General features: G+C 41.3%; 1 long non-coding RNA gene across 1 annotated transcript; it reads right to left on the bottom strand.

The window, feature by feature from the left end:
* Positions 1-22,959: 22,959 nt before the first annotated feature.
* Positions 22,960-25,167, bottom strand: LOC148327738 (uncharacterized). The gene is made up of 3 exons (XR_015845737.1): positions 24,926-25,167; positions 23,243-23,396; positions 22,960-23,150 (listed from the first exon to the last, which is right to left on the bottom strand). It is a non-coding gene; the product is annotated as an uncharacterized LOC148327738 (long non-coding RNA).
* Positions 25,168-25,977: the final 810 nt, after the last annotated feature.

Here is a 25,977-nt window from a genome sequence, read left to right as displayed (position 1 = left end):
TCTTTTTAGGAAGCTTGAATCGATTAATGATATTTCCATTAACTTCAATAGAGAAAAATGGTTTGAGATACAAGTGCGTGTTTTGCGAGTGGCATGGAACAAATTGAAAGAAAAAAACAGAGAGAGAGATAGATAGATAGATAAAGATTGATATAGATATAAGAAATTTCAAAGGTGACCAACAACAACTTAATGTCAATCTTAGGTTCTCATTTCCTACGTGATGCCCTTTAAGAGCTCCCCGAAATAGGCCAAAGTGTTCAAGTGTAAAGCGCATCCACTTCAAAGACAAACATGCCCTCCCTTCTCCCTCGCCGCCGCTCAATAACGACGCTGCCATTCCCTCCAGAAGGAAGCTTTTATTTGATATCAAACTAATGAGATTTCCATTCTTGGCGCACCATCCACCATTGCTTCCCCCAGTCTTAGCCAGGATATATTTAAATATACGCGCGGAATGATATTTGTTTAGCATATTTACATAAGATACAGGCTCTGTATCTATATGTTCTCCAAATACTAATGTTTTATTCATATTTTTCTTTGCTCTTCATATCCAGCTGCCACTTAAAAAGGACTTAAGCTGCCACAGAACAAGAGAGAGGCGAGTGAGTGGTGCAGCAAACGCATCATTTGGTTTGCAGGTGAGCGCTTAAATGCCTCTCAGACATACTGAGGATTTATAATTGATGCCGTATTCTTTTGAACAAGGCATTGGGGGAAAAGAACACTTAATTTTACCAGCACAATGTCATAATATTATCAGGGGGGAAAATCTTAACTTTGTGAGAAGCAAGTCTTATTTTGCGGGTAAAAAAAAGTCATAATACTGTATATTGAAAAAAGAAATTGGGTAAAAATGGCATTCCATCAAAATAAAAATCTAATTTTTACATGAATAATATTCATTATATTAACAGAAGAGTCATCATATTATGAGAATAAATGAAAATAAAATGTTTATTATATCCATTTAAAAAAAATCTTAATTTTAAAAGAATAGTCATTGCACCAAGGACAAAAAAGTTATAGAGACTAGGTATAAGTTTGTACGATATTGAGGAAAAAGTATTTTTATGACAAAGTCATGGGGCTCTTTTTGTAGACAGCGCACATGCCCTTGGGAAACTGAAAAATGTTGATTTTGAGGTGAAGTTTTTGCGTTCCAGCGCACCAATTGTGAACAACTGGAAACAGGTCTAAATTGTGGTGCAATTGGTAACCAAGATTTTGGTGAATTTGATGGAGGGGCAGGCAGACAGATTCTGAGCACCGCGGCTAAGTGTGGTGAATACCATCATATTTCACTCATAAATTTGACAACAGCATGCATCAAACCCACTAAATCACTGAAGAAATCAGTTCTCCAAGTGCCCACTTAACAGTGTTGACGTGTTATCGTCTTGGCTAATTTTACATTATCTGCCTGTGAAAGTTTGCTTGTAGATCCTTATTAACATTCTTGGCATGGTTCGATCTTCTGCATGGACTCCAGCAAGTCTATTTCTGCTTCCACAATGGCAAAGACTGATTTTAAACGGGAGGAAAGGAGACGCCCACAACGGCAAAAATACTAAAAGAAAGAGCACACCCACATAACACTCAATTCGACCATACTTTCGACTCAACTATGCCAATAATGTTAAATTTTTGTGAGGGGAGGAAAAAAGCCTAGTTTTTAACAGAATAAAGATATAATACGTTTGTTTTTTTTAAGTCTTAATTGACATCCATCCAGCCACTGTCTGAGCCGCTTCTCCTCACAAGGGTCGCGGGCGTGCCGGAGCCTATCCCAGCTGTTTTCGGGCCGTAGGCAGGGTACACCCTGAACTGGTTTCCAGCCAATTGCAGGGATCAGAAAGATGAACAACCATCCATGCATTGGGACAATTTGGAGTGTTCCATTAATCTGCCATGCATGATTTTGAAACGTGGGAGGAAACTGGAGCACCTGGAGGAAACCCACACTCGTACGGGAACTCCGCACAGGATGGGCAGAATCAAACCCTGCACGTCAGAACTGTGAAGCCATCAAGCCACTTTTATGACAATAAAGTCATAATACAGTGACCGTAATGTATTAATGTTATCGCATAATTAGAAAAAAAAAGTAAAATATAAATCTTATGTAAACTAAATTAAATCACCATTCAAATAATTTTCTACACAGGAAAAATGTTTGTTGACTTTATTTAATTATGTCAAGTGGTTGCATGCAATAAAATCATGTGGATCCAGATAAACTTTTTTAAGCAGACAAAATATGAGTGAAATTTAGTAAATTAAATTTTTTTTTTCAGTGTCGGTATAAGTGCTTCAGTGGTCATTCAAGTCGTCATTCAGAACAGTTTTCCAGCTGAATATCGTTTAGTGAAGCTGTTCAAGTATAAAACTAGTGAATTAAAAAATAAATAGTTATTTGTATTGGACATCCGTTGGATACCAGCCAAAAAAACAGTATCAGATACATATAGCATATACAAAATAATGAACATACTTTGCTTGACCCTTAACATAATTTCAAAATTGTTACAAAGAGATCAAATGATGATTTACAGTGGCTTTACAATAATCCTGCCGTCTAGTGTTTATTCTGTAATTGGCGGTGGAGCACAAATGAGGGCAAACCTCTCAGTATGTCAACGCAGTGAGCTCGGCCAACATTGATGATGATTGACACCGCGGCCGAGAACATGACAGCGTACGCTCAGATGAGCCTCTTACTCAGAATAACAGGCATTGGTGATCGACATCACGTTCATTTGACCGCAGGTACACACTCTATATAGGCTGCAGGCAGTGAGTGAATTTGTCACAGAGTATACACAAACAACTTGTGAATTAGTGTTACCAAGTCATACATGCGTTTCAAGAGACAAGTCGTCGTTTGGACGTTTAATTTGTCCCGTGTTGCGAGAAAAAAATTGAGTTAGCTTGAGAGGGTGTCAGCACACTTCACGACAATCAGTAGTTTGGAAGATAACAACAATGGGAAAAAAGGAGATCAAGTGCAAGCTGTTTATTGCCACTCCCAGTAGAAGTGTACTGGGAAACTAAACAGAAAACAAACACAATTGGATGCCTTTGTCTTAACAAAGTCTGAGAGCTTCGTGCATGAGAGAAAAGGTCCCGAAAATGAAGTGTGTCAAAATTATGAGTCTGATTGGAATGTCCACTTGCGAAAGTGAGTAAAATGCATCAAGATGTGAAAATTGTATGAAAAATTTGTTTTTATGTCTGAAATGCTTTTTGGGGAGCGGTCTTTCATAGAAAATCTGGTCCAAGAATGCCTTCAAATTAGAGCAGAACAAGCATTCCTTTCGAAAGAATAGGACAAAAATACATGCAATATTTTTTTAATTAAGTTATTTATGGAATGGCAGGAGGCAGTAACATGCGGGCAGGGGAGGCAGTGACTCCCTGTTCTATCCCCTGCACATAAAAACAACAACCCTCTAATAATGTTTGTATTCAATTATTTTCCATTATTAGGTCTCTCGTCAGGAGTGTCTTGATTTTCTTTTTGCGTGTTTCATTTTGAAATACATGGGCGAAAAGTGAGCGAGGTATTGCTCCTTGTGTGGCTCAAGCAACGATACACATGAATTGCCGCAGGCAGCTCGGCGCATGCTGTCACACAAGTAATAGCTGTTTGTCTTTATTTCGCCATTATTCATGTTTCACATCTCACATGTCTGGTTGTATCTACGTCAAAATGGAAATATAATTATTGTAATATATATAATTATTGCAGTGCTATTCATGAAAAAAGTATATTGTTTGATATGTTATGCATTGAACCGTGACCACTCTAACCAACAATACTATACAAATACATGTATTGTTGCACCCCAATATATATTAATACGTAAAATTAGAGGACACACCTTGGTTGAACCAAGGGTTGAATTATTCTCAATAGTTCACTTTTGTCCACTCCTGCTTCATGATTTGTCTTTTTTTTAATAATTCTGCTGAACCACAATTCAAAAGTAACGTGTGATTTTCATTGGTTAATTTTCAATATTACTATTATTTTTTTTCCATTAACAAAGAGGGACCAACCGTTTTCTCCATGTGTGTACAGAAAAAAAATCAGAATAACATTAGATGACGGTGGCTGTCATTGATTATAGGTTGGAAAGGACAACCTCAAGCTTATCAATTAGCCATTAAAAATCCAAATGAACACAAGCGTACTGGAGTATTATTGGACCACTATGGAAGTGAGCTGTAGGGCTGGCGCAGCTGAGTCCATGACAGAGTGGCTCCATTTGGAATCATTACATTTTCCAACATCCGTCTGCTTTAGTTTGATCCAACATGAATTACACTGTACGTTCCCGTGCAAGCTTGTCTGCCTTGTAAATCTTCACAACGGAAGACTCCTTCAATACGAAGATTCACTCCATAAGAAAATATGGGGGAAAGTAAAAGTTTATATCTCTTCTACAGATAAGGCTCCTGCAAAATAAGTGAACCAAATATAAAATGTGAAAAATATGGAACTTTCATTAAATGTGCTCATACATTAGATTCCACATATACCTGATACACACGCGCACACACACACTGGAGGGAAGGATGAAATATTGAACCGAAGTCTTTCAGCCCCTTCACTGCAGTGTAAGCTATACATTCAAACTTTATCGCAACCAAGCAGTGGGAACATTTTGAGTGACATACCAGCGAGTATAAAAAAATAGTCAATCTGCACTTTACATTTTTTTTAGTCTGCCGAACATGAAGCATTTTGGGAAAGAAAAACATGCGAGTGTGTGTTTTCTGGGGGTACTCCAACCTGCTCCCACATTTAAAAACACGCATGCAGACTCATAAGAGACTCGAAATTGTGAATGTGAGTGTGACATTTTTTTTTGTCTATAGAGTATGTTCTCTGCGATCCAGAAACTTGACATCATATGATTTTTGTGTTTGCATGATTTTCTAATTAGGTTTTTTTTAACCATAATGGCAGGCTTTATATATCTAAAACCATATTCCGAAAGTTGTCAACCAACATGACAGTCAAGATGCAACCGCCATGCAATGAAAAATACAAGTACAAATTGGCACGGTAGTGCAATATAGGATATGGAGATCATCGTGCCAGGCAAATATTTGCATTAAAAAATGTGTACTTTCATTTGGCCAAATACACACGTCTCATGGTGCTCGCAGATGGCCAGGATGGTTCCCGATGAATTTCCATTACAGAAAAGTGGCTGACTGGAATAAATCATAATAAAAATGGAACTTGCGGCCTGTCATCTGTCAAAGATTGGCTACCTTGGGACACTGCTGGAAGCTCTCCCATCACATGCCCCAGTGAAGCAGAGACGACTGGGAAGAGGACAGGGGAGGCTGGGGTAGCGGTGATTGTGGAAGTCAAAAGGTGATCCTAATAAAAAAAAAAATGTATATATATATATATATATATACATATACATATATACATTTACTGCCATCGACGGCTATAGACGTCAAATCGTCAAATACCCATTTTCACTGATCTGGAAGTGAATGAGTTATGAGATGTCATGTCCAGGTTTGATACGTTAAATAACAAAACAGTTTTCCGCCAATCTGAAGATGCTTTATCCTTACTGCTCATTAGCTCCATCTCATGTTTCTGTCATCTGTCTCACATTATTAGCAACACACCAAGAGCAACAATCTGCGGCATAGTGCATCAAAAGAGCAGACTCTGTCTCATTAAAAAGTAGCCGCCAATGGACCATTGGCAGTAATCACCTATTACTGCAGGGATATTTTCTGCTTACGAAGCAGAACCAGCTAGCCGTTTGCATGTTGTTGTCACAGAACTGTTAAGGTTAATTAAGATGCTATTTTTAACGGTTGGTTTAACATGGATGCCTGGCTGTGAGGGTTTTTGTTTATCTGCTGGTGCCAGATGTTAAAATGTAAGTGTTGGTCGTTTGGTTTGATTTGAAATACAGGGCCAAATCTCTCAGAAGTGGACTGAGACTGTCTACATTAAGCCTGGAGCAGAGAAGTGATGGACGACCGCAGGTGTTTACAACAAGCTAGTGGCATGAGCGGTCACACGAGGTGAGGTAGACAGGATGATGTGTTTGCACATCTCCCTTGCTGGGTTCTCACAGTTGCTACTTAAATGTCGGACTGAAAAGACTTGGGATGCATACAGAAGCAGAGGAGCCTGCCTATTCGACAGTGAACATAGAGATGTGCGGTGCGTCATTTCAGGCTTTGTGCTTCACTTTTCAATCATACCTACACACGTATCTCTGTATTAACATCTGATTCCAAGTTTGCATCCTTATATGAATGCACCATCACATCTGAATTCACATCTGTTCCAAGTATTATCAACTAGTCAACGCTTCAAAGAAACACATTCAGGTGAAGATCAGTTGCACGTACTGGAAGTCCGAATCATATTAATAGCCTTCATTTAAATAATATGTTGCATTGCAGAGTCAATATTACGAGCATGGATCATTCCCAGGGCACAGAGAGGTGGGAGGATGTGCAGCTCTAATTAAGTTGTTGGCTGCACAGGCTCCTGGCCAGGATGTTTCACTCTGAGGCACCATAGATAATTACACAACAAAATGGTCATTTCAGGGCCCAGTGCTCAATGGCTACCGTGTTGTCGTTCAAAGGAGAGCAGCTGATTATTCACGTCCACTGTGCTTACGAGCTGTTGAGTAGATCAGTGTTCTCACAAGAGCACGGTGCACGAAAACAATTAAAACACTTCAACGTTAATGATGCAGCTTTACTGTTCGACCTCATGTTCCTCCTCTTCTCCATACTGTTCCCAATTTGTCTATGGACTGAATAGAGTATGTGTTTTGGTCCCCAACGTCCCAACATATCTACGCTAGGAAAAAACATCTATTTTATCCTCTTAGTGCCTAGAAAATAAAAGTCTTTGAAACGAGGTCGTGGATTATGCAAACGCCTTATCCTGCCATCACAATATTAGACTTGGTTCTAGTTGAGTCGGTGCCTTTGCATTTTGAAATGAAATTTTACTGTGGGGATACAGTGACCAAAACACTGGGAGTCAATGTGTTATTTCCAAATGTCTTGTCATTTCATTATTTTTTTCATCCAATCGCTTTCTGTTTCTGTCTCCAGACCTGAAATCACATCTGCATATGTATTGATATGTGAGTCCAATGAAATCCAACTCAGTATTGGTCAGAATCACAATCATCTTTATTGGCCAAGTATGTAAAACACACGAGGAATTTGTCTCCGGCAGTATGAGCTAGACTACTATTACGGTAAGAGGCAACTACGATAAACAAAGACATGACTTATTAGTATTGAAAATGTTTCCATAATGTAGAGATACAATTGTGCATTAATACCACCCCAATGACAGCTATGCAACAATTGTGACAGTCATAAGAGCAGAGATAAAGTGATCAGTAGTGCAATATTTACCATACTACAACAGTTGTGGAGATGATGCAGATAATCGTTGCACCATTTATCAAGTGTCTAAATGCAAATTCTTTTTGTGCAATTATACAAAAGGTTCTTGAGTGCTTTAAAGTGTCAGTGCTGGGGAATATTGATCAACAACAAATGTTCATGTACTGGGCTGAAACTGCAATGACCCGTGCGCCGATAATAATAATAACAATAATGATAACAATAATAATAAAAATATTATCATTATTATTACTCACAGGGGTGTGCAAAGTTGACAGACAGTGTAGTGCCACTGTAGAGTTTGAATCATCTGTTTCGGGAGTTAATGGCAAACTGGAAGAAGCTGTTTGAATGTCTGTTGGTTTCCGTGTGCATGGTTTGAGGTGGTGGCTAGGGTGTGGGGGGTCCAGGAGAATTTTCTGAGCTCTTGACTTAGTTCTTGAAGTGTGCACGTCCTCAAGAGTGGGTAGGGGGGAACCAATGATTTTTTTTCCGCGGTCCTAACTATCGATTGTAATCGGATCTTGACCTTTTTTGTGGCGGCACGCAAATCAGACTGTGATGGATTCCACAGCAATAAGCTCATTTACATTTGTATTCATCCATTGTAGCTGTGACCACATTCAAATCCTCATCTTCATCTGCATCAAAATATGAATCCAAATTTTAATCTACATCTGTTTCCACATCGGCATTCATACCTTAATCCTCATTAACATCCAAATTTGTGTCATCTAAATCAAAATCTGCATGTGGGTCTTTATGAAAAATATGACCACGCATTTTTGCAAGAAGTCATGCATACAAATGCGTTACTGTTCTGTTACAAACCAAGTTAATGTTGTTGCTCCTCGACACCAGTGAGCGAGCTGTGAGAAACACTTCGGCAGGATCAAATGAGCCTCTTCAATATGGCCTCTCCCAACACAACGTCAGAGTGAGTCAAAGGTTAATGAAAGGCCAATGGTTGGGAGGATGAAGACATGGCAGCAGCCAGCACCACGGGGATTAGCCCTGTTCACATATCAAAGGCATCCCCCGGCTGGCGAGGCTCAATCTGGATTTGGCGGGGGAATCTGCATCCATCACAGAGATATTTAGCCAGGCTCTTCATCTTTCCTTGAACCGCCAACCTCCAGTCATACTGACATTCACCGTAGCCCGTCAGGATGAAAGGATCTAAGTTTGCCTCCAATTTGAACATATATTAAAGAGTTTCCTGATATGGAACATTAACCCTTACATGCACAAATTATGATAACCTTCATTAGGATTTTTATTCTCCATATAGGAAAGAGAGATGGTTCCCCCACTGTAACGACCACTGTTCTGGGATTAAATTCCCTGGAAAACTCAAAGGGAAACTTTACTTTAGCTTCTTTATGGCTCAAATGGGACATCACACTTAAAGTATTTTCATGAATACTGGCGAGGTTTATTTTAATCAACTGCTGGAGTTTAAATCAAAATAAAAATAATGATTATGAATCAAATCGACAAGAACCTAAATTCAACAGGGGAGAACTGAACAATCTTGTAGCTTTTCAGAACATACTGATGCACACAACAGCGCAGTGCTGCATCTGCAACGCCTATCATCGTAAGGCAGCGCCATCATCGTAATATAAGATCATCTTTAACATGACACATGGTACCTGGTTTAAACTGGCAGCAAGGCCCAGTCCCCATACCACCCCTTAAGTCTCTTCTTGTACCTTAGTGCTAGTTTTTTTGCCTTCACAAGAACCAAGTGTTCTTCTCAAACTTTTGGTGTAGGGTCACAACCAAGGTGGCGCTTAACCCTACAGCACGAAGATAGTCCTTGACCTGAAGAGTTCAACACACTCCGCCACCTCAGCAACAGAAGACAACAACATTGGCCAGCTAAAGGAATAGGAGAACACACACATGTAAGTCATATTTAGTGATTATCGTCGTAATTACACTCATGGTTTGATTCAATGTTCTCTACATGTTCTGAGTTATTGGTAAACGCTCGCTATAAAGCAGTCTTAAACCCCATCGGGGCAAAATAGGAACACAGATGCTGTATCTTCTAAATTCTGTGACAAATTGAGCTGGCTTACATTCTGTCGCTAGAGGCTAGGTGGCATTGTTGCTTCTGAATTCTGAAGTTTTTCATTGTTTAGTTGTGTTGGAATTTATCTTTATATCAATGTTAGAATTTAACTTTAACCCAATGTAAACTCAAATAAGTAATCTGACTCCAATTTGCGACCTTACCCAACTCTCACTCATCCAACAATATGCGCGCTCGTTCTGCAATAGAAAGGTATCAGGAAGCCGGCATTTTCACACACGAAGTGGATTTATTCCCAATACAGATTTCCTACATGGCACCTAGATCTCGGATCCCTCTCAATACAAGTCTACACCTCTCTTGCCACCAGCGAATGTGTTCTACCCCCGAGTTGCCCAGTACTGATTCATACTATACAACATGCAAAATGGCACAGACAAAGGCATCCTGGCATGATTCTATTGGCTATGTGTATTGCAGTTAACTTTAGCTCGCTCTCATTGGTCTTTCTCCTCCCGCCGAATCCCGTGGCTCCTACTGCGTGCGATCCCCCGATGGCCGCTCCTTCCCGGAGTCATCTCGTCTCGCTCAGCGCCTTCTGCTTCTAAAACATTCCATTCTTGCACAACCCCCGCAACCAGCTTCGCGCCACCAGTCACACTCTCAGCATTTTACAATATCACATTTTCATACATTGGATGCACCAACATCTAATGAACTATGTTAAGCTCAAACTCTTATATTCCTTTAATAGTCAAAAGTATGAAATCCTTTAAGTGTAACTGAAGTTTAGACCATGATAATGACCAGACATTCAGGAGAGGAATGCAGGAAGATTAGATCACAGCTGCACCACAGGAGGTGTGAACGAGACCCCTCTGAAACAATGGACTTCCATGCCAGGATCACAAAAGTGGCTCCGAGCAGTCCAACCTTTGTTCAGTTTTAAATTGACTGCCATTTACATTATCCTTTAGTTGTTAATCATGTAATGTAGTAATTATAAGTGACGTCCGTTGGCTATTGTCACACTATTCTGGAAACACTGTAGGCAAACGGAATAAGAAAATAGGGGAGTGAAACATGACACAAATATAGATTTTGCTTTTTGATAGGAAATTGGTCCAAAGGTTTGAGGGAACAGTGACAGGACAAATAACCTGCAAAATTGGAAAAATCTAAAACCATTTCTAGCTCTACTCCTAAAATTTCATAAATGCATTTTGAAATAGTTAGGATTTTAACTATTTTGCAATTATGTCTTCTTGAGGGAAATATAAATGACCAAAACTCAACTCAGGTGCTGAAGGGGGACAGAATTCCGTGGCAGTACTATGAAGTACGAGATGTTGGTTACCAGGCAATCTATAGAACCACTAGTGCTGAAAGCATCTTTTCTGGAAGAGACACGATTATTGTATGACACAGTACATATTTCGGGAAATTGTGTGACTTAAATACAATTTGTAAGCACAATGTAAACAGCACTCCTGCTTAACAAAGAATATGGCCACATGGCAATACATTTTTGTCATCTGTACCTTTGTCCCCATCTATTTTTACTTTTTTAACTATCACTCTCTAGTTTTATTCAGCACACTATTGCTCCCTATTTACGAGTTAATAGTTATACCCATCGATTGACAATGTGTTACTCCTGCCACTTTATCCTCCTCAAGTACGCCAGAAGGATCCAAGGCCATGAGGAGCAAAGCTGGCATTGTGCCGTTCCTCAAGGAGGTACAAATGCAGAACGAGACCAAAGACATCATGATGAGAAGTTGGAGAAATGTTTGACAATATTTGAGATGGGAAGAAAAATGGTGGTCAGAATGCAAACAATAGTTATGTGGCACAGATAAGTAAAGTGATACACATTTGAAATGACGATAGTTGAACTGTTGCTGGACTCTTGTGTTAACAGGTTGCTGGCATGGTGTAATCAGGCACACAGGCGGTTGGAGATGCAAAGTCAGTCAAGTGGAGGGTAACATGGCCTGGTCTTCCTCACTCTGGTCTCGTGCACAGATCCTGGGAATTCCACAAAAATGTCGAATGTACCATTTCCATCACATATAGCATGCATGCAGATGGCAGACAAACCATCTGCGGTTGATAACGGTTTCATGCAGATGTGACTTTCATCTATTTCCCCTGCAATGTTCAGGTGCTCCTGACATTGGACAACAAACAGTAGATCAGCACATTTGCATTTCAAATGCAATATGTTGCCAAGTGATCCTTTGAGAAATATGAAACCTTTTGGCACCATTAATTGATGTATTGCCTGACATTCATGTATTCAATTGCAACAATAACACACAGTATGATATACATGATATTCTGTACCAATAACACACCAACATGACGAAACAGTGCAATAGAAGAAAAAAATGATTCAAAAGCTATATTACCGAAATAGTAAGAGAACTACTTATTTTAGCCAGCACATTTAGCATGTAGCTCTTGTCCACCACATTGAAACGTATTTACTCCTGATCATGGTCTTCTACTGCTATTATTTCTTGAGTGTCTTTTGCGTGTCGCATTGGGTATGAATCATAACATGGATAATAAGACAAGCAATGCACTTGAAGGTGGAAGGCGTGGTAGTGAATAAACAAGTGTCGCGTCTGCTTACGCCACAACCAGCACGGGCAAATATGAATCTAATACGTTCTCAATTCCGAGAGGGATTTTTAATTTTTTTTTTTTAAACTTTGTCTTTGTCTCCCCAGAGTTAGTGGAAGGGATAGCTCATAGTTGTTATGACAGTACGCCTCAATAGTTGTTGCTGTTTTGGTTAGCAACAGATAGAGGGGGGGGCATCTAAATATCCGATACTGGACTATGAAGAAAAATTCTGATTAACGGGTGAAATGCAGCAACTGATAAGAAGTACGCAATAATCATGTCTACTTTGTGGACAATTGTCATTAAAAGATGTCATCTCTGCATATCTAAAGATCAGTGAGTGGGTCAACTGGTTGGATGGTTGTCTCCCAATCCAAAATTTGTGGTTTCGATCGTGCCCGTGAGCAAGATACTGCACGCCAGTGGAACGTGATGCTGCATCATCATCAGTACGAGAATGGGGAAACAGAGTTTAAGTAGCTTGAAAGAAGAAAAGCGCCTAAAAAATGAAAGCCCATTTACTATTTGTTTACCAACATCTTAATACCAAAACACCTCCCATGTAATTCATCTGACCTTAGTCAGATTAATGACCGACTGCTGTTGTAGTGAGCAAAATAGTTCAAATGAGCTCAGCAGTTCACTCGCTGTTTGTGTGTGTTTAGAATCGCGAGAGGCAATCGCAATAACTACCTGTTTGTTTTCCTGTTATCTATTTTAGTCAGGCATTTGTTTGTTTTACATGGCATTCTGATAAATATTGTGTTTGTGGAATATGAGTAAAGTAACAAAATCCACTCGTTTTTCGATATCTCAGGTGGCAGCCATTTTGTCACTTCTGTCGACTGAAAACAACATCACACTTGATCAGGGCGCAGGTAACGACCAATCACGGCTTACTTGTTTTATGAAGTTGAGCCATGATTGGTCATTATCTGAGCCCTTAGCAACTGTGATGTCATTTTCAGTTGATAGTAGAGACAAATTCTTGTAAAGAATATTGACTTCACTTTTAAGCAAATGACACACCTGGCAGACCTTGAAAAGCTCTGACAGACGACTTGTTTCCAAATTTAAGCGCTCCTCATCCTGCGCAACACACTTGACGTGTGCATATGTACTTTGTATTTACTGTGAATGTGTTTCTGGATGTGATTATGAATGAATTATGAATATTGTCAGGGACTTGTGCAGCTACCTCGATGAATTGGACACAGCAGAATGGCAGCTTTTCGTCAAAGTGTTCTTTAAAAGATATGCCGTCAGGGTTTGAAGCTTCAGCGTTACCACATTCAGCTGTCATAAAATAATGTGGTACTACTTTGTTTATCTCACCGTTCACCGTGTGTGGAATATCTACAGTTGTCAGTGCAATTGTAGTGAGGAGTTCATCCATGCCATGCTTGATTTTTTTTTTTTTTTTCAATTTAATCCAAATCATAGTTAATTAATTTACAGTAGTTTGCGTAGCGTAGTAATCCTCTGGTAATTACTACATGTCTCAAACATTTTAGTTATGAATTGAAGCAGATGGTGCCGCAATATTGAAAAAAAATATCAAAATAGAGTATTTGTTCGTTGGACTATTTTCAAACAGGGATTAACACAGATTTGGTGTATTTGTGATGCATTTGTACATGGGACTGACATCATTTAAGGAACAGTTTGACAAGCACCGCAAGATTGGCAGGTTGTTGTAGATTAATTAGAGAAGAGGACTAAAGTTGAATAATTCATAGAATGTGGCAGATGCGTTTGTGTGTCCTAGGAACTAAATTGTCTGGGGCTTTACTGCCTCTGGTATGGTCACACACGGCAAAGAGGTCGTAGGTGAGGGACTATGGCTCAAAAGACTCTTAAGGTGATTACAAATATTTGAAGATGTTTTCCCTTGGCCAGATGAGCGTCACCGGGGTACCCGTTTGGACTCAGCTGACTCCTGGCCATGCACAAACGGGCAACATTGGTCCTCATTCTTACGGGTTCATTACCTGAGTGAGGTTGCCATAGGGGTCAGGCGCCCTATGTGCCGGCGGAAGACAGGGACCTTGGCGGTCAGAAGCTGGCTCTAGTGAATGAAAAAATAGAATAGAATAATGTATTTGTCCTTATTTTTATGTTGGAAAAAATTGTATCTTAAAATCGAGTGTAATCAACAGAGAATGCGTGATTTACTTCTATCAGCCTACCTACACCCATTTGAAAAACTTCTGCCTCAGGTCAGAAAGTTTTCTTTCTGTGTTGAACCTAAACTAATCGACATCAGAAAACTGTGTGTCCCATTTGTTTCTATTAATGTCGCAAACAAGTTTCTGTTGCTTTGCAATGCTGCAGTACAAAGATCTTTGAAGGTACCCATTCATGTGTTAGCGAGCATCGGTGTTAATCACCTCAGTGTGGAACAAAATGATTTCACTTCTTCAAAGAACGCACGATTGAGTGCCACACTTGGCCTTTTATTTTTGTAGATTTTATATAATCACTGTTTGAATGCTTACAGACAAGTTTGGTTCACAACCATGTGCCAGTTTTGAACAGAACTATGCGGTATGTAGTTCTCATTGGCAGAGGTTTATTTTCAGCACTCTACCTTTCATCAATCTCAACTAATCCTCTTCAAAACCTCATGTTTCATTTGTCGATGTCAAAGTGAGATCTTGTTTCATTTTGGATGACCTCTGATCCAAGAGCTGAAGCGAGCCAAGTTTGCGGTTGTCATGACCCGTGTCGGGCATGTCAGGGTTTTTTGTTATTAGTTTTCACCGTCCATGCCATGTCCTTGTTTTTGTTTGTCTTGTCAGCTGAGTGGGGCGTTTCCCTCAGCACTCCGTCCCCACCAGCCACGCACCTGTTCCCCATTAGCCTGCACACCTGACTCCCATTTGCTCCCCTAACGAACGGACAATTTAAGCACCCCGTGCCGACTGCTGAACGTCGGTGCAGTGCTCCACTTAGGACTGTCACGGCCGCTCCCTGATCTCGTTCTCGCTCTCTTTACACCCCCCATATGCGCTTGTCCCGATTGCTCGTCCTTGTTCACGTTCGTGTTAGTTTGTCGCTGTCTTTGGTCCCTGTCAAGTTTAGTTTTGTTAGTCACGTTTTTGTTACTTTGCACCCTGCCACGTTGTTTGTCCTTGTTTAATCCCCTTTAATAAATTCCCTTTAAGTTACCTATTTCCCTGCTTCCTCGCATTTTGGGTCCACCTCCACCTCGCCGACCGGCGAACCCTGACAGCGGTAGCTGCAACTCAAAGTTCTTCTTGGTACTTGATTTAGGTCAGCGCTCGTACCATCAACATTTTCTCGGAATTATCTTGCATTGCCAGCGACAGAACCCAATTAGCTCTGAATATTATTTGACATAAAATGGCCCAGTTTGGAGGTCAATGGTGAAACCTACATGTTATCAGTCACATGTTTCAATTGTTCTTTCTCAAATGTTAGCACTTGATTCCACAAACGCACAAATAGATATTTCAATTGACAACAGTAGTTTTTCCCCCCTTACATCATTGGCAAGTCAGTGGTTAAAATAGCATTGGCTCAATTCCCACTGCCCCTGTGAATGCCCAAAGAACGTCTCAGGGTGCAGTCCACCTTTCTCCCAAAGGATTTCACGCTCAACCGTGACCCTGAACAGGATAAGCACCATAGAAAATGGATGGATGTTTTGTTTTTTTTCCAACGTCTTGAATCATTACTCCGTCTCCTCTTGTAGATACCGATATACATTTGTGTGACCTTAGACCACAAGACTGGATAGAGTCACTGTGAAGAATGTGCAGGTATCGAAACCTTTGCATCTCTGAAAGACAAATCGTTATGTTCGGCTAGAAAGTCATTCTTGGAGGGCATCTGCAGTATTGACTCAGGAAAGTGCTTTCTAGGTTTTCAACTCAAGTGCCACAACTCGCTGTAATAACTGCTTGATGGTTTGACATACGGGTAGTTTCGAGCCAACCCCCTGACAGGAGGCACAGGCCTGGATGGAGAACAGGTATTAGCCCCATAGATCATGTAAAATTAGCAGCAGGAACCGCTGTCAGCTCAGACATTGGCACTTAATCTTGGACTTTTGGCAGACTGTTGCCTTAACAGGTCAAATGATATCTATAAATCAAGAATCCCCTGGTGAGGAGCGGGAGGGAGCAAGCAGGAGAGAGGCAAACAAAGAGCTGGCACTGAAACTGCGAGGGAATTAAATCTCAGTCATAAAGCTAAATCCAAGAAAATAATCCAGTCTATTTCATAAGGGATTAAATCCTTTAAAAGAAGATTGATTGCCTCTTTTTGCTTTTCAACTCGATGTAATCCTAGATTATGGAGATCACATGGGGTTAGATTTTAAAGAAATCTGAATGATATTAATGGTGAGGTGGCGACCATTGTGACAATCGGCATGCTGATCCTTCATATAAAGACGTTCTTCTTGGGAAGATGTGCTATAACTTCACATCTGAATACTCCTCTTCACCCACAGAAACAGAATGTGAAAAAAAATCTATCTTGTTTGTGCTTTACTCACTATGCAGTTTCTGATGATAAATTACTCACCTTTTAGAAGGCTCTTAAAAGAAGGCCAACAATAACACTGCAAAATGGAAAACATAAAAACAATAAAGGGAGTCTTGGCCGTAAAACTCTGAGAAATGGATGTGTGATGTGATATTCAATATCATCATCATTCATTTTGTGTTGTGATCCAATATTAACTCTCTTTAAATAGTTTAAGTCAGTGATGGGCAACTGGTGGGCTGCAGGCTACATGCAGAAAAAAACGGAAAAATTCCAAAATACAAAAAATAATGGGAGGGCGGAAAAAAAATCAGCAAATATGCAAACGCATGGGTGCTGAACTGTGAATTTGCAAGGGCCAACTGTAGTTTTAAATTGAAATATAACCAATCACAACTCGATGGTAGACGTGATTTATACTGGGTCTTGGGCCCAATCCCATTATTTCCCCTCAAGCCTTTACCTTGTCGTCCCCCTCCTCCTTTACTTAGTTTGGGGAAGTCGAAGACAAAGGGTTGAAAAACAATGCCCATAGGATATGGTAAGATCATCAGTCATTGGTTAATCTAAGTTAGACAGCCAACTGGTTGCAGTCAGGTGGTCAATTGGTGAATCTTAGCTTTTAGTCTGCGACATCTGTTTGTCTGACCAGGTAGTCACAAATACAACGTGGAAAATAAACACAAATTAGTTGTTTGATTTGTCCATTTGTTGGTTGGTTGGTTGAGTGTGTGCTCTGTCTTGCTTACTTCCTTTCAAGCTTCAACCTTTAATTACAAGTCATTTTGAGGTTACTTCAACACTAAAAATAAAACACTTAAGGCACTTTTTTCTACTCCACATAGACATGTCCGAGTGTCCATGGTGGGTCGTACAAAATGTGACAGACAGGCTGGAAGATTGTGTGAAAAGGAGCCTTTATTGCTATGTGATCATGCAGTCACATTGGGCAGTGGGAGTCCAAGCAGGGAAAAGAGAGGTGGCGATGGAAATGGAGCTTTGTGGTAGTGTGTGTGCGTGTGTGTGTTTGTGGAGGAAAGCTCATGGGAAATGCTCCGCCACCCGTGGAACTAATTTAAAGTCCTCATTTAGAAGTTGTCACATGACGGCCACTGATCTGGGCGCGTTCAGCAGCGCCGACGGGCTGTCAGCCGTTTGATAGACAGGCCGCACCTCTGACTGATTACACACTCGACCGGACCCAACTGTGATCGGGTGCACTTTATTCACCCTGGCAGGACCAACGTGTGCAGCATCCCTCAGTGAGCCATCACCTACTCTTCCTCCATTAACACCTTGGCGCTATGAATAATCCCCGAGAGTTCATGACTTATTAAACGGAATGATAGGGGTGATGGTACTGTAACACCTTTTGTGAGAATGAAAAAGTAAACATTTGGCACATTTGATGGCTAAAATAGAAGCCATAAAACACCTCTGCTCTGAACCACCATAGACAGGTTTGAGATAAAATAGAACACTACTGAGGTTGAACAATTTTGATTGACTAAAGTTAAACCAACCGTGAATGACTAAACCAACCAACCATGCGCGTCACTCACTAATAGACGGACATATGGACAAGCACAACAACCAGCCACCAAACAAACAGACAAGCTAGTAATTAATGGTCAAATGAGCTTTCCAAGAACCACGAAAACTACTCGATAAAAATAAAACAAAATTAACAGCTGATTTAAAGCCTAACTCAATAACGATCAGACAAACTAACCAACTAAGAAAGCAACTAACGGGAAACCAGACTAACCCACCAACTCATGACCAAACAAATTAACCGCCCAAAAAATAAAAAAAAAACACTGACCAGCTCACACACTGCTAAAATAACAAACTAACCAACCAGCGATGAAACCTCAAGCTTCAGTATGTAACCAACACACCAACTAACAGCCAAAACAAACAAACCAACTCATCAGCAACCCATAGGACTAATAACCGACCAAGTGAATAACGCTAAAGCTCACTCAACCAGTGACTAAATAATGACTGAACTTACCAAGCAACCTACTAATTACTGAGCCAACCAACCAAGTCCTTAGTTGGTGCATTTGCCAATTTGGTTACAAAAAAGTTGATTTTCGACTTAAAAATAAACCAGGTCTAACTCGTAGTGCAAGTGGTCAAACGTGATTTGGGAGTGGATAATCATGGTGCAGGATGACAAACTTTGCACTCTGTGGATGTGCGTGGTGGATGTCATGGGATTTCATTCATAAATAAGACACACGTGTGGAACAATCCTTCAGAATCATTGACCACACTTTGCAAGCCTACCACCAATTCCTTCAGCAGAGGTGCAAGCAAAATGTCATCACAAACGACTTCTAGTATTCTCCCAAGTGACGAACTAAGTGCATTGCATTTGTTACACATGCTGAGTCATTGAGCCAGAAAATGTGTGATCGGGTGATTGTCTCCTTCGGGTCTCTGTAGCAGCAAGACATGTCAGTGTCCAGTATGGAGAGGCGCCACCCATGTAATATGCAGTAATTAACAATTACTTACAATTATATTTAAAAAATTTATGTCGATGCAATAGTATATATTGTTTTGCAAGTTATCGAAATTAATAGTGTTTTTATAAATCAATGAACTCTCAAAATAAAATTTAAAAAAAACATTCTACACACTGTCCTTTAATTTTTTTCCTTTCCTCTACTTATTGCAATAGGTTGAGAAATTAAGTTGTACTGTATTACTATAATTTGAAGGTGTATGTATATATAGAAAATAGAATAGAAATAGAAATCCCTTTATTGTCATTGTACTCAAGTGTGCAACGAGATTAGAGGGCTCCCCTCTCCAGTGCAATACAACAATAATACAGACAAATATATAAATTAGATAAATAAAGAAGACAGTGCAATGGAATTCAGTACTGAATAGGGCATATAGAAACACATCACAATGCTGTTTTGCGAGGTTAGGGTGGTCTCGTGTGTGTGTGAGAGTTCAGTATGGAGATGGCTCTCGGAAAGAAACTGTTTCTCAGTCTATTAGTCCTTGATTTGATGCATCTGTAGCGCCTGCCAGAGGGCAACAGGTCGAACAGGTGTGAGTTTGGGTGGGTATTGTCATTGACGATGTTGAGAGCCCTTCTGAGGCACCGGGCGGTGTAGATGTCCGACAGTGGGGGGAGAGGGCAGCCAATAATCCTTTGCGCTGTTTTGACTGTCCTCTGGAGCCTCACTCTGTCCGCCTCAGTGCAGCCGCTGTACCAGGTGGAGACACAGTACGTCAGCAGGCTCTCGATGGACGAGTGGTAGAAGGCCAGCAGCAGCTTCCTGTCCAGGTTGAATTTCCTGAGGACTCTCAGGAAGTGCAGACGTTGGCGGACCTTCTTTACCACTGCTGTGGTGTTGTGACTCCAAGAAAGGTCATCGGAGATCTGTACTCCCAGGAACTTGAACGTGTGGACCCTCTCCACACACACGCCTTCGATGCAGAGGGGGGGCGGCAGCGTCTTGTTCCTCCTGAAGTCGACGACAATCTGCTTTGTTTTAGCAGAGTTAAGGTGCAGTCTGTTGTCCTTGCACCAAGTTGTCAGTCTCTTTACCTCCTCTCTGTAGGCTGTCTCGTCACCTTCCGAGATCAGACCGACCACTGTCGTGTCGTCAGCAAACTTGACGATGGTGTTGTTGCCGTGGGCCGGGCTGCAGTCGTAGGTGTAGAGGGCGTACAGGAGAGGGCTCAGCACGCATCCTTGGGGGGAACCGGTGCTCAGCATGAGGGTGGAGGACGTGTAGGGGCCGAGCAACACAGTCTGGGGTCTGTTGGTCAGAAAGTCCTTAATCCAGATGCGTGTGAGGGCAGGGAGGCCGAGAGTGTCCAGTTTGGCGACGAGGATGTCTGGGATGATCGTGTTGAATGCCGAGCTGTAGTCCACAAAGAGCATCCTTGCATAGCTCTGCTGTCGTTCCAGGTGGCCCAGCACAACATGCAGAGCAGTGTCGATGGCGTCCTCAGTGGATCTGTTAGCCCGGTATGCAAACTGGTAGGGGTCCAGAGTGGGAGGAAGGCAGTCCCTGATGTGCTGGAGAACCAGCCTCTCGAAGCACTTCATAATGACTGGTGTGAGAGCAACAGGACGGTAGTCATTCAGGTGGACGGCTGGTGACTTTTTGGGGACAGGAATAATGGTGGAAGTTTTCAAGCAGGAGGGGATGACTGCCTGAGCCAGGGAGCGGTTGAAGATCCTGCAGAAAACATGTGACAGTTGGTGGGCACATGCTCTGAGGACCTTGCCTGGTATTCCGTCGGGTCCAGTAGCTTTCCTGGGGTTGACCGCCAGGAGCGCGCGCCTCACATCGTGTTCCTCTACGATGAGTGGGGGGGAGTTGGAGCTTGAAGTGCGGGGGTGTGACGGTTGGGGCGAGTCAAAGCGAGCGAAGAAGCAGTTAAGCTCCTCTGCCAGCGATGCACTCGGGTCTACAGAGGTGCACTCGGGTCTACAGAGTATATATATATGTATATATATATATATACACACACACATATACATATATATACATATACACATATATATACATATACACTATATATATATACATATATATATATACATATATATATATACATACATATACACATATATATACATATACACTATATATATATACATACTTATATATATACATACATATACACATATATATATATGTATATAAATATACATATATATATAAATATATATATACGTATATATATGTGTTGGAGCAGTTTTCTTTTGAGTAATGCAGTATGGCAACACCACCACTAGGGCAATTGATGACGTCAGCACTGGTTGCGTTCATCCATAAATAACGAATGCAGGACAGGTGGGGAAACGCTGGTCGGATATCGTTTTTCAACCGCACTTACTCAAGACGCATTATTTATGTACAAACTGGAAGATAGAAAATAGTATATGGTATTGATTACCGCATATGCGCGTATGGTTTTGATTTGAAGTTTGGAAGACCGTAGCCATTGATTTATTTATTTGATTTACTTGACTTCACGGCATGACATCTGGACTGAAATGACTACGATTAAGACTAACCCTTGACTGTTTGACGTGACATACATAACTACACATCAACATCAAGACCAGTGAAGCCGAGCGAACGTCATCGCAACTTCAACCCATGGTGAGTGAGTGCGCGTTAAAACTTTCTTTCGCCAGCGTATCATTGAAACAGCAGTAACAATATGTATATATATATATACACATATATATAGATATATACACATATATATATATATATATATTTACACATATATATATATATATATATATCTTTCCCATTGTAATTTTTGAACATTTTTAAAAGTGAAAGCATAAAATTGTTTTCCACAGCTTTGCACAAGAGTTTAAAATGGTTGAGCATCGCTGCGTTTTCAGTGAGTTTACTCATCCATCACATGGTAGAGGCAAGCGGCCGACATCTCACTTTGTCTGGAAAACAAAGTCATCAAATCAGAATTCTGGCCCGTCTACCTGCAAATCTCCCTCCATCTCTGGATTACACTTAAATCCCCCCGAAGCTGGCCTCGGCGCTACATCAGAGGATGCGGCGGCTGCAGGGGAAGTTACGCAACTCATTAAGATCTCACCCGTCTTCCCCGGGGGTTGATCCCTCATCCCGCTAAACTTGCAGCCTTTGAGCAAATAAAGCCACGTAAGAAGGTTGAACTATAAAACACCCACAAAACTCGGTGCAACTTTTGAGCTAAGCGGGACAGACAATTGAGCTATTATAGCTAACTATTGTCCAACTGAATTGTGTCACTGAGCGTCATCACACCCAATTGCAATGGCAGGAGGAAAAATCGAACAAAGTTGGGCAATGTTATCAATTATAGACATGTGTGGCCAGCTACAGAAAAATTAAGAAAAAGTGGAGGTGGTCCCCTTTGCAGCTAAAACAGCTTCTTGTCTTCTGAGAAGACTTCAAAGTAACATCACAGTCCACGTTGGAGTGTTTGATGGATTTGAGGGCACCTTATTTTTTCTACGTTTCTTTGAGTAAGCTTTAAGGTTAAAGGCAAATTAAGTTACATTTGCCTCTAAGCAGTACAGTTTTCTTAATGTTAAACCCTACACATGCTCGGAATCATTTCACCATCCTAGTCAAACAAAAATAAATGGAATATTTTGTATTCTTCCTTCTCCGTGATATGTTCTTTCCGTCAACCAAATAATTTGATGTGTCTTTACCTTTAAGGTACTGTACTTCTGTGTCTGTAACAGGTTGGGGAACCGTAATGGTGAGAGAAAAGGACCCAAGAGCAACCTGGATATGAGATGAGATTTATTTTTGGGGAAGCAAGTGGAGGCAGCGGGTCCAGAGTTCAGCAGTGCAGGGGATGGAGTGGTAGACACGGTTTGAAGCAAGTGAAGGCAGCGGGTCCGGAGTGCGGTGGTCAGGCAACGCGGTGGGAAGCAAGTGAAGGCAGCGGGTCCGGAGTGCGCAGGTCAGGCGATGGAGTGGGAGACGCGGTCCGGTCTTCTCGGGCAGGAAGAAGGCTTGAGGAAGCACACAAGAGCACGGAATTAATACGAGCACAAGAACAGCGCCAGCAATGCTAATCTGCTTCTCACAACTGCGGCCAAAGTACCACGGGTGTAACGGGATAATCCGGCGCCTGACTCCTGGCTGCGCTGAGCTTTTATGCTGTTGCTGATTGTGCTGATGAGCTGCAGGTGCGCAGGGGCTGGCGCCAGAAATTGCAGGGGCGTGCCTGGGCGTGGAACAAGGACGCTGCCCAAGCCCTGAAAGACAAGTAATAGACTCCAGCAAACATTAAAAGCACAGGACATCACAGTGATAGATACCATAATATGGTACACATAACACATTTGAACACCAATGCGTAACTCTTGGCAACACAAAACGTGGGACTGCACTTTTGATCTCTACTTCAACATGGAATGCTAAACTCTTAAACATATATTGGAAGGTGTCCGTCTCAATACGTTTGACCATGTAATATTATGATCTGTAACTTGGCCACCGCAATTCTGCATTTTGAGGAAAACTGGCCCGTAAGATCCACCTGCTCAATTTGCTTTCGTTCAAATGTGTATTTGTGCTATAAAGACATCCCAAAATGTTTTCCTGTCGTCCAAACAGCCAACTGAACTGGAATATGACTTTTGTTTTTGTTTTTTTTTGCTTGTGTTGGCAGTTATGATTGAGCCCTACCAACTCTGCCTGGCAACAACGTATAATATGTCCTGGACGAACAATCTGAACGAACAACTGTGTTGATTTACAATGGTGTATATAATATATTGAAAGGAGTCAAACCACACATTATTTACCACCAATAAAATACTCATCGTGGTGGGATAGATTAAGGCGGTTACGACTAGGCAAGCAACTTCTGCTGTATACATGTATTCTTAGTCATCTGCACAGAATGTCGAATATTATTGTGACTTACTGAGCAATTGTGATGGGCCCTTTCATGTAACCAGGATCCGTTTGTCTGTGTAGCATCCCACCAAGGCACACACAATGGAAGAAGCAGCAAGTCCATTGGAGCAGAAAATATAGCAAAGATGGACCTTTTTTTTTTTTTTAATTTATATATTTCCTATTTCATCTTCATCAGTGTATGTTTTTATAAAGTGAAATATGATGGAGTGTTTTTTTTTTTCAAAAATTCCATTCAGTTCATTGGGGAAAGTTTGACTTACAAGTAGCATCGCTTAAACTCATATCTCGAGGCACCCTGTAGACAGCAAATTGATGGCTAACTAGTTTTGAAGTAAGACAAGGTAAATAATTGTATAACCAATTAATCAAGCCGTTTGCCTCATGAGGGTCGTGGGCGTACTGGAGCCCATCCCAGCTGTCTTTGGGCAGTCGGCGGAGTACACCTTGAACTGGTTGCCAGGTAATCACAGGGCACAGAAAGACAAACAAACAGTCACACTCACAGCCAGGGGCAATTTAGAGTGTCCAATCTACCTACCATGGGAGGAAACCGAAGTACCTGAAGGAAACCCACACAGGTACGGGGAGAACATGCCAACTCCGCACAGGGTGGCCGGAGTCGGAATCAAACCATGTACCTCTGAATCGTGAGGTAGACGTGTTATCCAGTCATCCACCATGTCTTGTATAACATTAGAATTGCAATTTTGGTGATATAGATTTTTTCTAGAAACAAAGTAGATGCACATGGTGCGCTTTAGTAGGCAACGGAAAAAGATGTAGCTCCACCCACAGGATTTGAATTTGATACCTAAAGTATGCAGGTGAGCACCTTGGCAGATGCCCCACTATTACTTACATGTCCACAGGGCTTGTTTTTCTGTGCCTTCAGCAGGATCAGTCTCAAGCTTGCATTATCTGTATTTTTTTACACAACACCAGAGCAACACTATTGCAGTTCTTGTATTCCCAGCCTCACTCGCCCTCATAAATTGTCATTCCATGGCAGCATATCGCTGCCGTGTTCTCCGCTCTGCACTGCCATGACAACGTGCTGCGGAGAGCCCAACCAGGCCCGAAGGCCTGCTCTGGTCGAGGGGGCTCTGCTCGCCTCTGCGGATCATAGTGCCGTTTCATTTATTTTCATGATTGTGGGGAGGGGGTGGGTGGAGGGGCGTAAAACAAAAGGTGCGATTGAAGAGGGGATAAAGCGGCCCGGCCAAAACACGCCTGTGAGACTGAGCCCAGTGTCGCTGGCCGCACGCAATTTGCCACAGGAATCTCTGCTGTCTGCTGTCACAGAGCAGACATGATGAAATATTTCTCCCTGAGCTTAACACATTCTGCTGCAGGTCCAGAAATAAAATCTTGGCTTGTGGTGGTAGGTAGGTAGGTAAAATAAATAAATACGTAAATAAAAAAGCCACATGTCTTTAAATGACTCCAAACAAAACTGTGGATTTGTAAAGGAATACATTTGGCTTGACTTGTGGCACTGGCATGAAAGGATTGCTTTATAAATTACATACATAGACTTTTTTATATCGGGTAAATTAATCGGTTTTTGGATTTTTATTCTGCCAAAGATTAGAATCGGCTTCAAAAATGTAAATGCCCTATTAATAAATACACAACACGTAATTCTCTTTGTCTTATCTTTAAACTGATCTGAGTTCACCACAAATCAGCCAGTGTTAAAAGTTTAGAGACAGTGTTATCAACAAAACGTCTGTGTTGCATTTGCACCATTCACTAATAGAATACCCTGTGTGGTCGAATATGTAACACTATGTTGTCAAAATGGGCAGTCACCTGGATTCGACCCTTATTGGTGGGTTTGAAATTGAACCCACGCCCTTAGATAATGGTTGAAGTTCACGGGTTAGAGTCGAGACAATTTTCTTCAGCATC

Source organism: Idiotropiscis lumnitzeri, chromosome 11 (genome assembly GCF_059441095.1).
Source record: "Idiotropiscis lumnitzeri isolate Australia: NSW breed Sydney's pygmy pipehorse chromosome 11, RoL_Ilum_1.0, whole genome shotgun sequence".
Classification (NCBI taxonomy): domain Eukaryota; kingdom Metazoa; phylum Chordata; class Actinopteri; order Syngnathiformes; family Syngnathidae; genus Idiotropiscis; species Idiotropiscis lumnitzeri.
Note: the sequence above shows the minus strand (reverse complement) of the source record. Positions and strands in the feature narration are given on the sequence as shown.